The sequence below is a fragment of the Sinohyriopsis cumingii genome, chromosome 11, assembly GCF_028554795.1.
Source record: "Sinohyriopsis cumingii isolate HCF-2022 chromosome 11, ASM2855479v2, whole genome shotgun sequence".
In the NCBI taxonomy this organism is placed as follows: domain Eukaryota; kingdom Metazoa; phylum Mollusca; class Bivalvia; order Unionida; family Unionidae; genus Sinohyriopsis; species Sinohyriopsis cumingii.
Genome location: NC_142971.1, coordinates 87,322,876 through 87,339,555, shown reverse-complemented (window position 1 = coordinate 87,339,555; position 16,680 = coordinate 87,322,876). Strand labels below are relative to the sequence as shown.

The following is a 16,680-nucleotide window of genomic DNA, read 5'->3' as shown; positions in this document are numbered from 1 at the left end:
TAAACCAGTCCCACTTAACTTTTTTTTGCAAGGTACCTCTTCACTTTCTAAATGTTAAACACCTGACAAATTTTAAGATTTCCCTGTGTAAATAAAATTTATTCCATCAAAAATTACCAAAAATCATTATTATGTTTTCACAGTTTACGAATATACCTTTAAATCTTTCCAGTAAGGGCTGCAGGTATTATCAACATTTAATGCACATAATTATAATCATTGACAGTCTTTGAATTAAATGAATACTTGCCACTAATTTCACTAAGTGTCCTCAGAGTTGTGTCAAAATGAGGACAAAATTACATGTATACATGTTCACTCAATTCTGTGTAAATGGAGAAATATATCAGATTAACATAATACCTAGCATATACCAGAATTTTACATCAAGGATACATTACCAAATCTAGTCAATATGGACCTTACTTATATCACTTCTGAAATCCACTGTATTTTCTGCATGCTTTCTGGCAGTAAATAAATGATTAGATGAGTTCTGTCCAAAAACACACACACATATATATATTTCATTCAGTGTACAATTCAGTGTCTAAAAACAAATGAACAAAAAATCCAATCCCATACTACTAACCCAAACACATGATGAGGTTATCCCTCTGGTCACATAATAATGTTATCCAACCTAATGAACCATGTATACCTGATTATAAGTTGGCTCCAACAATAAAGATTCTGATCTGCTGTAGCATAATGTGCCTGCACATCAGGGTCTATGTTGTTTAATCTACTGATTACTCCTATCAAACTACACAGACCCAAATCTGCCAGTACAATATGTGACAGCAGATCTGGGTCTGTGCATTTTGCAGCCACAGTGGACTTGTGAGTATATATGATACTTTAATGAAATAAAACTAGCATTGCTTCTCACCTTTGATACCTTCCAGTCCACAAGAAAACAGAAGCATACTGAAAAGCAACTAAGTGCATCCAGCAGAAGAATCCATGATTTTATCTCTTACTATCATGAAGGACCATACAAATCCATATAAACATAACTCATACTGGTACTAGAGTTTGCGATTAAATAAAACTAACAGAGAATAAAATAACGGAGCAAATCTGGGTTATAATTACCAATAGTCAGAGCAACAGTGTCTTTCATTGGCAGACAGGAGACGTGAAGGCCAGTCCTAAATATTATCAGAACCCAACATGTGTGTGTGATTGTGATTCGGATTTTTAGATGCAGAAATCAATTTTGGGATTTTTGAAGAAAAAAGTTTTTTAAATTTTACACTGGGGGAAAAGTTTAGGGTCAACAACAAAAATCAAGGACAGTGATCTACTGTATATACTCGCGTATAAGCTGAAAAATTTAGGAAAAAAAAAATAAGGCCTGGAAGAAGGGGTGTCAGCTTATCTGCGGGCCAAGGTCCAAGTCTGAAATTTTTAATGCTTTTTTCCCTCGATTTCCAGGTTTTATTGTTTCTGTCGATCACCAAAGATGAGATCACATGCTAATGATGCCACATGGCTCATAAGATTTGTGCTGTCGTGAAGTGAAACAATTATTTTTTTCTAACTTAAGTGGTAGGATAATGATTGATAAACATGTTTTAACGTACTTGACATCTATTTGACAGATGTCCATCCACCAGAAAATGCAGCCATACGTGTTATTTGAGCCACGGTGGTACGTGTATTTTCCAAAAGAACCGCCATATTAGTAATCTCCAGTCAAGTATTTAACCCTCAGCTAATCAGTAATCATTAAACTCTACGGTATCGTACAAATGCCTGCTAGCTTATTTCAGTGTAAATATGGAAAAAAACTACATATAAAAATAAAAGAATTATGATACTGAAGGTATATACGACAAACATTTTGATTGAGAGTAGAAATACATGTACGACAGTCTTAAAGGAACAATAGCGAGAGGCTCCATAGGGGTTTGTTGCACGCTTAGGAAGGGTAAATAACAGGGCAATATACGAGTCAGCGTGAATAATTGTAAAACAATATAATTTGTGGGATTTCTTTGACAGGTGTTTTAGAAGTAATAGGCAGCCACAGTTTATATACTACTGTTGTTTAGTTGTTTGTAAAGCAAAGTGGTTTGTTAGCGGTAGAGTGTTGTACAACAGCTACCATATGCTTAATCTGTGGTAAATGCCTCAGGGATAATCGGTTTGTTTTGTTGCACAATGCCAATGACTTTACTAATACATGCCGACTCTCAAATGTATTGTTTAATGATATATGGTAGTGGACATGGTTTCTGCTCAAAGTTATAAACTGTCACAATACTTGAATAATGTCCACGCTGAAACCAATCATATTTTGATCAATTGAATCACACTACCGGTAGTTTTTTAAAAAAAACACAAATAAACAACAGTGATAAATAATTATCAAATACAAATTGATAACCAACCACACATGGAAATAATTACAGGATAAGGTATATAAATAGTATACTACCACTATATACAAAAGACCAGGTGCAATTCTTCGGAAACCTTCAATGCTTGTATGGGATATGTTTCGTGCATACAAGACCGATGAAGTAAAAAAGGCCGAAAAGAAAATGAAAACAACACTGGCTGTGATACCAGGAGGTTTAACGTCAGTGTTACAACCTCTTGATGTCTGCCTTAACAAACCTTTTAAGGACAAATTACAAAACATGTGGGCAGAATGGGTTTGTTCAGGGGCTGTGAAAATGACAAAAGGCAGGAATTTAATGAGGCTGGACATCGATTTGGTCGCCAAGTGGGTAAAAGAAGCGTGGGACTCAATTCCATTGGAAATGATTGCAAAATCATTCTGGACGTGCTGTATCAGCAATGCCATGGATGGAACAGAGGATGATGCTATATTTCAATCCGACAATCACAAGGAGAGCGAGAAGGAGAACGACACACTATTGGATGACCATGATGACAATGGCGATATATATGATGAAAGCATGCCCGTAACAAAAGCCAAGTTTCGTGAACTGTTTGCCGAGTCTGATACAGAGCCATATTTTGACGGATTCTAAAAGTGATAGAACTTTTATAATTCATGATTTTAGAATGAGGATTAATTAAATTTCCATTAAGATATAACACTTCAGAATTGTTTTTATTTCAACATATAAATTAACTTTCTTACTTTCATTTTATTTAATAATGTGATTTGCCTAAATAAACATATTCAGAACTCACTTTGTGCATCTTGTGATGTACCAGTAGTCTAGAAATTATGGGTCGGCTTATACGCAGGTCATGCACTTTATAACAGTTTTACCAATTCAGCTTGGGGGGGTTGGCTTATACACGAACGGGCTTATACACGAGTATATACGGTAACTGGAAACCCTTTTTCTTTTTATTGACTCGAAATATGAAAACAAAATATCACAATTGAAGTATTAAAAAATTGTAAAATAAAATCTATGACGAAAAGTACTGAACACAATCTGCAACCTCCATTTTGGAGAGTGGAGAATATAATCCAGTTACTTTAAATAGTTACTTTTGACCAGAGCATAAAAGGTGACCATGTGATCTGACGTAATGGTCATTCCCAGCAATGAATGAGGTATCTAACAGGGGGGTTTTCCCCAAAGGTGGCGATATGAAAATCCACTAAAAATTTACAGCAGGCGAATCAGGTAGAGGCATCCAAAGGCGCTTGTATGCGAATGGAGTAGAGGCATCCAAAGACGCTTGCAAGAAGTAAAGGGTTAAACAAATTTTAATAATTATATCAGTTTTAAAGATGTATTATGAACAGAAACATGGCTCTCCAAATTTTGAACCAAGTTTTCTTGTCCTGGAGAATGTTATTTTTGCATACATCGCTAACTGCTTGTATCCTAGAAAGTTGAACAATTTGCCAGCACATTTGCCATCTGTCATGTCATTGGCACTTGGCTTGTAATAATCAACAGATGGCTGTAGTTGTTGTTGTTGTAGGGTTTAACGCCATTTTTCAGCACAAGATAGGCTATACATGGCGGCCAGTATAATTGGTGGAGGAAGAACCCTGGAAAACCCCGGGAAGAACCACCGACCCACGATAAGCTACTGGCAGGCTTTCTCACGTACCAACGTTAGCCAAGGCTGAGACTCGAACTCACGCAGACAGAGGTGAGATGGCAGTGATCCGTAACGGTGAGCGCTTTAGACCACTCGGCCACTCGGGGCCCCCGATGGCTGTAGTAACTGATGCCTTTAAGACTGAGGCCTTTCCACATCTTTGCTAGCCATGGTTCCAATATGATAACCCTATCTATACCTTGGCAGATCGAACAGATACACTGGTTCTTTGTCCTAGTGACATCGATTGGATTTCATGAGTAGCATCCCTTAGTATTTAATGCCAACTAACCAACAGCATGGTGCATTGTACATCAGTTGAAAATGGTGTGGACAATTGACCTAAAAAGGATACTTTTAAAGTGTAACATCAAAAATATGACTATATACCAGAGGGAAGACATTACAGGTGCATTTGAGTGAAAGGTATTTATGTAAATGAGGACTGGCACTGGAAAATTGTTAATTTATCAGTTCATCCAAGGTGTAGATATGGTTATCACATCTGAACCTTGGCTAGTGAAGATGGCCTTCCCAGGGCCACATGCCATTTGCTCTTGTTCTCCTTTATCTGAGAAGTGTATGAGAAGTGTATGCAAATTTTGTGTGCCATCTTGTGGTTGCTTCATCATCTCCTAGCTACAGCAAAAACCTCGAGGATTTTTCAAGCTGGTAAATCCCTTCCTTGACTTTTGCTAAATGTCAAGTTGTAAATTAATATCCTTTCATATGGAGATGTAGTATGCAGATTACACATTAATGTTGTTATCTCACCTCTGTCTGCGGCGGTTCAAGTCTAAGATTCAGCCAATGTGGGCATGTGAGAAAGCTTGCCAGTAGCTTCTCGTGGGTCGGTGGTTCTTTCCGGGGTTTTCCGGGTTCTTCCTCCACCATTAATACTGGCCGCCATGTATAGCCTATCGTGCTGAAAAATGGCGTTAAACCCCACAACAACAACAACAACAACATTAATGTTGACCCTCTTGGAGAAAGCTTGCTTTATAGTCCTTGTGAAGACGATTGGTCTGATGATGCAAAAGAGTCCCTCCCTCCCTCTCTCTCCCTAGTTAATTGATGTTAATTAAGCCACAACTTGAAAATGACACATAAATTAAAAAATGACTGTAAAGGAAAAGGTCCAAGTTACCAAATACCGTAATGATCCCATGTTGTGAAAAGTAACATATTTTGTATTTTTCCAAACATTAAAATACTGTCCCCAAAATATATGCACTTGATAAGAAAACATTCAAACATGCAATATTGGTGACAAGCATTTGATTAGCGATCTTCTACACAGGCACCTAATATGGTTGTTGTTGTTGTTGTTGTTGATGGGTTTAATGCCATTTTTCAGCACACGATAGGCTATACATGGCAGCCAGTATTATTGGTGGAGGAAGAACCCGGGAAAACCCCCAGAAAGAAACACCGACCCATGAGAAGCTACTGGCAAGCTTTCTCACATTACCACATTGGCCGAATTCGCGACTCAAACCCACGCAGAGGTGAGATAGCAATGATCCGAAACGGAGAGCACTTTAAACCACTCTTTTCTGCCTTTAGACCTAGAACCTACAAGTTTCACTCCAAAGTTTGGCCAAAGAACTTACTCTAGAACAACATTATTCTCCAAATGTAAATTTCTTCGACTACAATGACCCTGACCTTGACCTCTGACACCAAATAAATTGGCTTTTTCCATATCTTAGAGCATGCTCTTCACAAACTCTAATCAAGGTATATGGTCTATAATGAAAGTTATTATGACAAAACCATTTTTCTTCTTTCAGTCACTGATCTTAACCTTTGATTTTTTTTTAAAACAACAATATCAATATATTTCCTAATTGCGCAATGTACAAGTCAGCCAGTAACTTTAATGAATGTACATGGTAAAAAACTTTATGCAAAAACAATATTTATTTCAGTTAGTTACATTTATCACTGGGCTAAGGAACTTATAAGATTTTCCTTATCCTTATGTGCAAGCCATCCATAAATTTTGTTAACTGTAGATGGTAAATAGCTCTAGGTATTGTGCAGAAAAAAATAAAATTTAAATGACCGTTCTTTTATGTTTCAACCCCATAATCTATCAGTTGTTCCCTACAACAGTACAAGCTATCAACAAAGTCCAAGAACTGTTGATGGCAGACAACTGGAGTTACTGTGTGAAAGCTAATTGGTAACAGACATGTGGATGGGCAGACATTATAATACACTGTCTTATGAATGGTGGTATAATTTAACAGAAGAAATTATGAATTGAAACCAAAAACCTACAACTTTGTCATGGCAACAGATGCTACTATTACCTTCACCATTTTTTTTTTTACTATGCTAATGAGAGTAGCTTATAAACCATTGATTCAACTTTTCTATAGCATTCATTTTTTTGCCATGTTCGGGCAAAACTTTATGCTTATATAGCATCAACTGTACACTACTGTAACTTGCTCCAATAAATGAGCTGCACTGAAAGTCACTTCCTTCTGCAGTAATGACATGTTTTGTTCCTGCTTGAGTAATTTAAAGTCAACCAAACATCTAAGAACATCTTTACACAGTGGTCACTTAGCAGCCAATATACAGGCATGGCTAGACTGCATTCATTTAGCACTTTTTGGGAAAACAATAAGAATGAAGAGACACAGCTCATTACCCATTAGCACTTTAATACTACTGTATGACATCTGTATAGATTAAAGATCAGTGTGGCAAAGACAGGGCCTGCCATTAATTTCAAGTTCGAGGGTGAGGTGCCAAAGTAGACAGGACATTTGGCGGACTTCCCCCAATGGGGGATACAGGTGTCTTTTAAAGTAGCCAGGTGTCAAGTAAAAGTAGTCAGGTAAATCACCCAGCTCCTGGCTGATAAGGAAAGCCCTACACAGTCATGTCCCAACAATTTAATCCTTAAAAACAAAATTCTGTTGTTTTTCAACTTTTTTTTTCCATTTAGAATTTGTAAACACCTAACGCAAGAAACCATAAAATGTTTGATCTGTACTCCATAGCTGAGGCAAAGCATCTTCAACTAGTTGACTAATTCCTCAAAATTAACTTGGAAGATAAAAAAATAACATTGCACATTTACTCCATGGTCAAGTAAGCAACAAACTATATCTGTCTAATTTCAGGCTGCTGAAGGCTTAAGTACTTTGAGTAATTAACAGTACCTTGATTAACAGCTTTTACTTTCCAATTATATTTTTATCCCAAAATGTCTAAAAGTTCAAAAGCAACATTAATTCACATTGGATGAAGAAAAATCATAACTATGCACTTAATGACCAACCTTCAGTTATTTTTTCAATAACTACCACACCACTGCAATATTCCAATTCATGATGTCCTCTGTACCTTGATAAAACTGCACACTTCCACTATACCAGTCCTGCTGTAATTAAACACTGAAGCAAGTGTTACATACATTAGGGTGTGTACAATCTAGTGCTTTTCTCAAGCCCTTGTTATGTGATTCATGCTCAGGTATACAGATACTGACAGTAACATGTCTTGTAAATACATGGGGCTGACTTGTTCATCAACTGCTAAACCTTCAAACTGAACAGAATGTAAGAGATAACAATAGCTACAGCTTGGCATGGCATTAACATATAGACTGGTCTCAGCCTTGTTCAACTAGAATACAGAAAGCGAAACCTGGATTACTAGGATACTTTCTTCACTTCAGTTGTAAGGTAGACTAAACATGCATATATTTACTTCATCCAGATTTTCAGTAACTAAAAAAACAAATTTCCTCTCTTTTTTCATCAATTGTGTGAATTCTAAGGTAAATTTATATATATAAAACTTGACCAAAAAACAAAAGTCACTTGACACCTATACCCCAACAGATCTGTAGCTATTTAATCACACGCCTTTACTCCTTAAGCCCCGCTGTAAACCAACATCAAGACAGCAGCACCTTCAAAGGGTAACTAATGTGTATAGTGTCAAATAACCAGACACATTTTTCTTTTTGTCTTTCTTAGCTGAGAAGCAAAATTTTAAGCATGTGCTTTCATTTACTCTAGATAATTAATGATCATATGTAACATCTATCCTTTCATCTTAACTTGGTCAGCACATGTATGTATGTATGTATGTATGTATCTTATGTATGTATGTATGTATCTATGTATGTATGTATGTATGCATGCATGTATGGATGCATGTATGTACCCACGTCTATACCAATAGGGTTCAAAAGCATGACAGCCCAAACTATGTTATTTAATGCCAATTAAGACTTTTAAAAACCTAACAATTGCAAATAACATTAGAAGATAAACCCATCCAATAAATATAAACTTAAACAAAATGAAAAAGATGTTACCATTCTTCAAAAGGTATGTAAAATAAAGATTTTAAAAATACAACCCTTAAAACGTAAAAGTAAAATTATTTATTTAAACCACGTTCTTTTAATAACCTCAAGATTTTGACTTGTGGTACATCATCAAAAGCATTTTTAATGAAATTCATAAAAAATGTTTGTCTCATTATGGAAAATAATATATTTGAAAAGTATTACACAAACCTTACTAGAATTGGAGTAACTAAGGTTTAAATTACTGCTCAATAAATTGAACAGTAAAACAAAAATTAATACAGTCGGACTGCATAAAATCAGAATTTGCATAAAATTATTACTAACAATTTATTTAGAGAAGACTATCATGTTTCTAATTCAAATTGGAAATAAATATTGACAATTATTGAGTATAATAAGATATAGAAGACAAATGTAGAAATGTGTTTATATTTAACTGATGCCCTGGAAATGTAATAATATTAATAATAATGAGGACTTTGTATAGCGCCTAATCTTTAGAAGCTCTAAGCGCTTTACAACGTTAGACAACACCTATAAGATAAAAAATATATAATATGATTACAAAAACAAACACCATGAAATTAGAAAACTTAAAAAAAACTTGCTGAGAATATTTAAGGTAGGAAACATTATTAGGTCTTTAAGTTTGTTCTTGCAGTCTAAATAAGTGAGTTTTGAGAGCCTCTTGAATGTGATCACTGTGTCTTTGTGTCTAAGTTCAATGGGCAATTCATTCAACATTACTGGACCCTGGTATGCAAAAGAACGCTGTCCATATGATTTTGTTTTCATAGTGGGAATAATGAGTATACGATTGTCAGAAGTGGAGCGTAAGTATCTTGCTGGTGTGTATACATGGGTCAGGTCAGATTGGTATGCTGGACTGGAGTCAGACAGTGAAAGGATAGCCAGTGTAGCATACAGAGCAACAGGGAGGTGTGCTCTGATCGTGTTTTTAACTTTTTGAAGTTTCTGGAGTAGATATTGAGATGCACCAGACAGAATTGAGTTACAATAGTCCAGTCTTGAAAGTACTAATGAACACACAAGTGTTTTAGTGGCATCAACTGAAAGATATTTGCGAATGGAGCTGATGTGTCTCAGCTCAAGATATGCAGCCTTGCATATGTTCATGACATGTTGGTGCAATGTGAGAGTACTGTCCAGAGTTTCGTACTGATTGTGTGAATTTAATGTTGGTGTTGCTGGTATTTATTGTTTGAGGTAAAGGATGTGAATGAGAAAGTCTTTGTGTTGTGAACAGAATGGCCACAGTTTTATCATCATTCATCTGCAGGTTGTTATATGTCATCCCAGAAATGCACCTCTCTACACCTTGGATGGTAGCATCAACTTCAGTTGGGTGGCTAGATTTGTATATTTGGGTGTCATCAGCGTACAATTGGTGAGACACTGGATGATGATCTATGACACTTGAGAGCGATTGAGTGTACAGAATGAAGAGAATGGGTCCAAGAACAGACCCCTGTGGAACACCACAATATAGATCAACTGGGCTGGAGTGTATTCCATTTGCAGATACAATTTGTGTCCTGTTGACTAAGTAGGACTTGAACCACAGTAAGGCTGTATCATGAATGCCAAATACATGCTCGAGATGGTGAATATATGATGTATAAAATTCTGCAGACAAATCAAGGAGGGTGAGGACTGTAATTTTCCGCTGTCCAACGCAGACAGAATGTCATTAACTACTTTTAGAAGAGTAGTTTCAGTACTGTGGCAAGGGCAATATGCAGATTGTACATTGCTAAAAAGACTGTTTGAATTTAGATGAGATACAAGCTGGAATAGAACAACCTTTTCTAAGATTTTTTATATGAATGGGAGATTAGAAACTGGGTGGTAGTTCTTTAAATCGTTATGGTCTAGTGTTGGTTTCTTCAGTAGAGGCTTTACAATGGCAGTTATGAAAAATGATAGGAATTCCCCAGATGAGAGAGAGGTATTAATAACATCAGTTAGTGAAGGCAATACTGGGTCTAAGCACTCAAGCAGCAGTGATGTTGGAATTGGATAAAGTTCACACGACTTTGGTGCACTGTTCATCAGGATTGTATGTACGAAATCCATAGAGACAGGTTCAGATGCTGCTAATGGTTGCCACTCAAATTCTATATCCCAACTGTATGGTGATGAGTCAACTAAAGAATCGTTGATTATTATGCCAGCTGAATGTGCCAAGTTGAACAGGGTCACAACCAAATTCTGTTAGAAAATGGTGAAAATAAAACTTAAACAGAATCTACATATGGTAAAGTTGTGCAAAGATGACATTTATGAAGGTTGGATGGTTGGAATGGGTCAGGAATGCATGTATATTTGGTAAATACAAAATTGGTATTTTATCAGAAGAAATAAATATCCCCTGTATCTACAACTCTTGTCTTCTATCATTTTCAATCATCCCAAACGCCACTGATCAGGTCAGTATATGTGTCTGGAATGCTGACTTCATATAAAAAGCTAGGGTACCACTAATGGTACATGACACCCTGCCTACACAAGGCATGTTTGGGGTGCCACTGATGGAACATGACACCCTGCTTGCACTAAGTAAGTTGTTTGCATTTATTTTCTGCAGTATACTCAAAGTACTCCTTGGAGAAAAAAAAAAGAAAGAAAAAAAACCTGGTTCCAACAGCTTTCCAAGGTCAATCTAAACCCATCTGGAAACTTCTCTTGACCAAAAATTTCACATGGAATTAGTTGTTCAAGAGGTTCTTTCTTGGGTAAATGGAAACTTATGTACATTCTGTGCATTCACATGCTTAAAAGTCCAACTGCAAACTGCATGGATAAGATCTGTCATCACATGAGAGCTGATCTGGGTCAATGCATGTGTTAGGAGTAATCAATAGAACAAAGAAAGCAGCTGATCTGTCAGCACATTATGTGCAGATCAGAGTCTAAGTAGTTTGCAGCTGGACTCAATTTATAAGCAAATCATCACTGTATCAATAAGTTTCAGTTACTGTCCATGAATCAAATACATGGGTAAAATCAATTTTTAAGAAGAGCAATCAGCAACAATTTCAAAAAATTATCGGCTAAATCATGAAGAAATGGAGCAAAATACCATTCCTAATAACACACCAAGGCAGCCATCATGGACAGGCCTGGGCAGGTATTGAACCTATAACCCTAGGATTAGAAGTTTGATGCTCTATCAACTTACTTACTGCAGCAGTAACAATGACCGTATGATTCAGGCTATGGACTCCACAGGGGCCCAGGGTGGCTGAGTGGTCTAAAGTGCTCCTCTTTACCAATCACTTCCACTTCACCACTGTCCATATTGGTTAGAGTCTCTGGTTCTGCAACGTGGGTATGTGAGAAAGCTTGCCACTAGTTTCCTGTGAGTCAGTGGTTTGGAGTTTTCCTGAATTCTTCCTCCAATAGTTATACTGGCTGATGTGTATACCCTATCACACGCTGAAAAATGGTGTTAAACCCAAACATACCACCACCAACACTGACTTCCAAATGAGAAACTCACACATCATGCATATGTTAAGTCTTGTTGAAATCGGACAACAAAAGTTCTTGACCAAAATGAAGTGCAAACTGCCTGATCTATTTTTAAGAATAGCAACCTTGACCTTCAAGGTGCATAATTAACATCAAATGGGTCCTTATTACAGTATACTATATTTCATTTAAAGCAAGCCATTTCAAAATTTGTCACTGGACAATAAATTTTTGCATGGCAATGACAACTGCAAAATACATTAAGATTATCCTAAATTTAGCACTTTTATAAATGGTACAATACAAATTGTACTGCATAGTTCTGATCCATCTTCATTACTGCTGGGGAATCCCTTGCAATCAATTGAAGGAAGCAAGATATTTGATGCAGTCAAGAAATTTATAAAAGCCATCTTGATAAGGGGTTTTAAACATATGCCAGACTCATTCGTCCAGCCCACAGACTCTTGTTAGTGTCAAACATGTATGCTCATCATGATAGTTCACAATACTTATGGCCATGCTATAGTGAAGTATATTTATATCAAATATGGCCCACCATAGCAAATGAGTCTGACACCCATGATCCAGATAATTTATATTACCACTACAGTGATCATAATGCTTTCTTCACCTCTGGTTACTATACCGAACTCTACATTTATCCACCCCACACAACCCAGCAATAAGAACAATATACGAATCTCATTTATTTTCCCTCGTGTTAATAATAATAATAATAATAATAATAATGCTTTATTTATAGAGGGTGACTCATTAGTCAATGACTATTCTGAGAGTATAACAATGCACATTATATGAAGACAACAATAATTACTGTTTACTTTAACGTGTTTAGTATTAAAATACTACATTCTTTTATCTATTTGAAACACATACATATTCATGATATCTCTTCTTAACACACTGACCCTTGGAGGTTTTTGTTGTTTTCGCCTGAAATTCGAGTAGGAAACACATTTTGAAAGCTGTTTCTGAATACATCCTAATACCTCAACTTCAGGTGATCTTCCAATAACATACTGCCTAGCTGTGTTAGAAACATCATTTTCATTGGCTATTTGGCTCGGTGCACGAGCAGAAAGGTAAAAGTTTGATTTTTTATATAAATTTTTTTTGGCTTAACGGACACATTATTTTTTTATCAAGACCACTCTTCATCCCAAATGCCCATCTTATCGTACTTTTTGCAAAGGTTCATCTGTCTGTTTGCAGTTCATACCAGTCTGCCTTAGATCTAAGACCAAAAAGTCTAAAATCCAGACACAAAATCAGATTCTGACCACAGGTGAATTTTGAGTGAAAGAAATTGGGTCCAAAAAATTAGGTTTTTCCCTCTGCACTTGTAGTGCAACATAAATTCCAGATTATTTGGTAGCATTGTAGAGCTACATCTGTCTACCTTTCTATAATACCACCCACTTTAGTGTAACGTACATGACCTTGATGCTACAGAGCTCGGTAGTAGGCTACTACCTCCTGCCACATAAACTCGTCGGCAGGGGTTAATGTGTTAAATGTGTTAAATACTCTAATATTTTCAGCAGATTTTACATGTTGTGGAAACTTTTCCTTGGAACTATACCAGAGTATCGGAAGCTCTTTATAAATTGCTCTGTTCTTGGTTTTGGTGCTAGGAGGCCTTCCATGTAATACTGATCTCAAATGGTATTGTGTTGCAAAAGGCCTGAACAAGTTCTGAAGATACATGTACTCTGGTGCAGTTCCATGTAGACATTTATATAAAAGAACTCCCTTGTGAAAATCTATCCTGTAATATACTGTGAACCATTTGAGTTCTGTAAATAATGCTTTTGAGGGATGATCAATAGATGCATCTAAAATTACGCGTGCTGCTCATTTCTGAAGTTTATAAATCCTGTCAAGCTTAGATTTAGCACAGTTCCCCCATACATTTGAACAATAATCCATTGTTGGAAGAATACGTGACTTGTAGTATAGATTTCGAGTTTCCATAGGTAAATATTTCTTGATTCTGCTGAGTAGGGCAATTTTGGATGACAGTGTTTTACAAAGTTTACCAATATGGTCATCCCATAACAAACCTAGAAGCTTTTTATGATTGACATTTTCTAACGGATGATTATTTATTGCAAGAGATTGTTCTGGGTTCCCTGGCTTGTGTAGCTTTTGTGATGTCCCCAAAATCATATTTTGTTTTACCTTCATTAATTACCATCCTATTTTCTTGTGCCCAGTTTTGGACTCTAATAAGGTCTGAGCTTAATCTCATTTGGATAATTTCAGTATCAGAACTAGATGTATACATGGTTGCATCATCTGCAAACAAATCTGTATTTGTGGATTCATTTTTTAATGGTAGAGTGTGTGTGTGTGTGTGTGTGATTTTTACCTCAGCTTTACCAATTTTTCAGTCATATTGCTAGCATGTCTGCTGTGTGGCAGTTTATAGTGATGTCTAGCACTGGGTATCATGACGCAGACACGTAGCATGATGTCCCACCCAGTCACATTATCCTAACACTAACCTCTTAATGGTGAGTGCTATGCGAGGCAGCTGTTAGTACTATTCTTGTTAAATCTTTGGTATGACTCGGCCGGGGTTCGAACTTCCCGCTTCCGAGGCAGATGCTCTAACCACTAGGCCACTGAAGCAGTCATTTAATGGTAGATCATTGATACAGGTAAAAAAGAGGTAAGGGCCTAAAACTGAGACTTGAGGGACCATGAATGAATTGTGGGAGTTTGAGAGCTAATATTGCCAATGCTGACTTGCTGAGACCTTTGGTTTAGGTATGATCTAAACCAGTTTAACTCATTCGGCCCCAGAGGTTTTTGTCATTTTCACCTAAAATGCGAGTAGGAAAGACATTTTGGGGGCTATTTCTGAATACATTGTAATACATCGGCTTTCAACATATTTTCCATGAGACTAATGCCTAATTGTATTAGAAACATCATTTTCTACTGGTTATTTTGCTTGCACATTGTTTTTTGCTTAATGGACCAATCATTTTCATATAGAGACCGCTCCTTGTTCCAAATGACAACCTTATCCTAGTTTTTGCAAAGGTTCACCTGTCTGTGTGCAGTTCAGACCGGTCTGCCTTAAATCTGAGGCCAAAAGATATAAAATCCAGACACAAAATCACAATCCGACCATGAGCAAATTTTGGGTGAAAAAAACCGGGGGTTAATAAAATGAGGTTTTTCCCCTCTGTATTTTGTAGTGCAATGAGAACTTTCAGATTATTTGTTATCATTGTAGAGCTATATCTGTCTGCTTTTTTGTAATACCACCCACGCTGGTGTATCTTAAATGACCTTGATGCTGCAGAGCTTGGAAATAGGGCACAGCCTCATCACATCTACAGGCGGGATTGGGGCCGAATGAGTTAAAGATGGATTGTAACAGTTCAACTTTTACAGAAGAATTTCATGATCAACAAGATCAAAAGCTTTCTTGAAGTCAAGGTAAACAATCCCAGTCATATGTTTATTATCCATTTCCTTCAGCCAAAGATCAATTAATTTGGTAAATTCTGTTTGGCGCGAGTGGTACTTTCTAAATCCTGATTGCACTTTATGAAATAGAGAGCATGATTAAAAAAATTTATAGTCCTGAATGGCTACAAGTTTTTCAAATAATTCTGACAATACAGGTAGAATTGATATTGGCCTGTAATTTCCAGAACCTCCTTTTCTTCTTTCTTAAAGACAGGCGTAACGTTTGCACATTTCAGTGTTTCTGGAAAATTACTAGTCATTATACTTAAGTTTATTATATGCGTTAATGACTTCGTTATTACTGGTGCAACAATTTTAAGAATTTTTGGACCAATACCATCCAATCCAGATCAAAAACATCAGCTTCACTAACATTAGCTATTGAAAAATAATTATCATCAGGAATTTTATCTCTTATAAAGGATAGAAGAGCATCAAGTTCAATTGGGCTGTTATTTATACTGTTACTGGAGATGCTTATGAAGAAATTGTTGAACATTTCCACAATGTCTTGTACAGATGTTGCTATATCATCATTTTGTTATGTCTACAGGGAAAACAACTGTTCTTGGGTGGGTTCAGCTCATTTTGATGCTTCCACAATGTCTTGGTTCTCTTACTTTCATCAACAGCCAGACTGCTCTGGTGGCCTGGTGGTTAGAGTGTCAACCTCAGATGCGGGAGATAGTGTGTTCGATCCCCGGCAGAGTCATACCAAAGTCTTACAAAAATTGTACAAACAGCTTCCTTGCTTGGCGTTCAGCATTAAGAGGTTATGTGTTAAGACTGGTCAGCCTGGTGTCAGGATAATATGACTGTGTGAGACATCATGCTACATGTCTGCGGCATAATGCCTCAGTGCTAGACATCACTATTAAATGCCACACTGCAGACATTGTAGCAATATGACTGAAAAATTGTAAAAGCTACGTTAAAAATCCAAATCACATGCACATACACACTCGTCAATAGCCTGTTTATAGTAGCTCTCTTTTGTCTTATCTATCAGGTGCTTAGTTTTATTCCTCCACAGTCTATAGCTTTTCAGGTCTTTTTTCTTGTGGAAATTATCTCTTAGGTGCCTAGCCTCATTGATCTCAGGGGTTATCCAAATGGGTGTCATTTGGTGTTTAACCCTTCTTGCTTTAATTGGGGCATGCTTGTCTAAGGCTGCATGGAACATCTGATACCATTTGTCTAAGGCAGTGTTGACACATCAGCTATATTGCACACTGATTGGAAGGTAGGGCCTAACCGAAATCGCCTCGGACATTCGCCTC

The 16,680-nt window shown here is 36.8% G+C and overlaps 1 protein-coding gene across 6 annotated transcripts in view; it reads right to left on the bottom strand.

Annotated features, from left to right (window-relative positions):
* Window positions 1-16,680, bottom strand: part of LOC149788915 (plasma membrane calcium-transporting ATPase 4-like) — a 187,974-nt gene that overhangs the window by 110,756 nt on the left and 60,538 nt on the right. Inside the window, exon 1 of one of the 6 annotated variants that reach the window (XM_089975049.1) lies at window positions 7,352-7,426. The exons of the other annotated variants lie outside the window; for them this stretch is intronic. The gene's annotated coding sequence lies outside the window, so the exon portion shown is untranslated. Of the gene's footprint in view, window positions 1-7,351; window positions 7,427-16,680 lie in introns of those variants that run through there. 6 annotated transcript variants of the gene reach the window in all.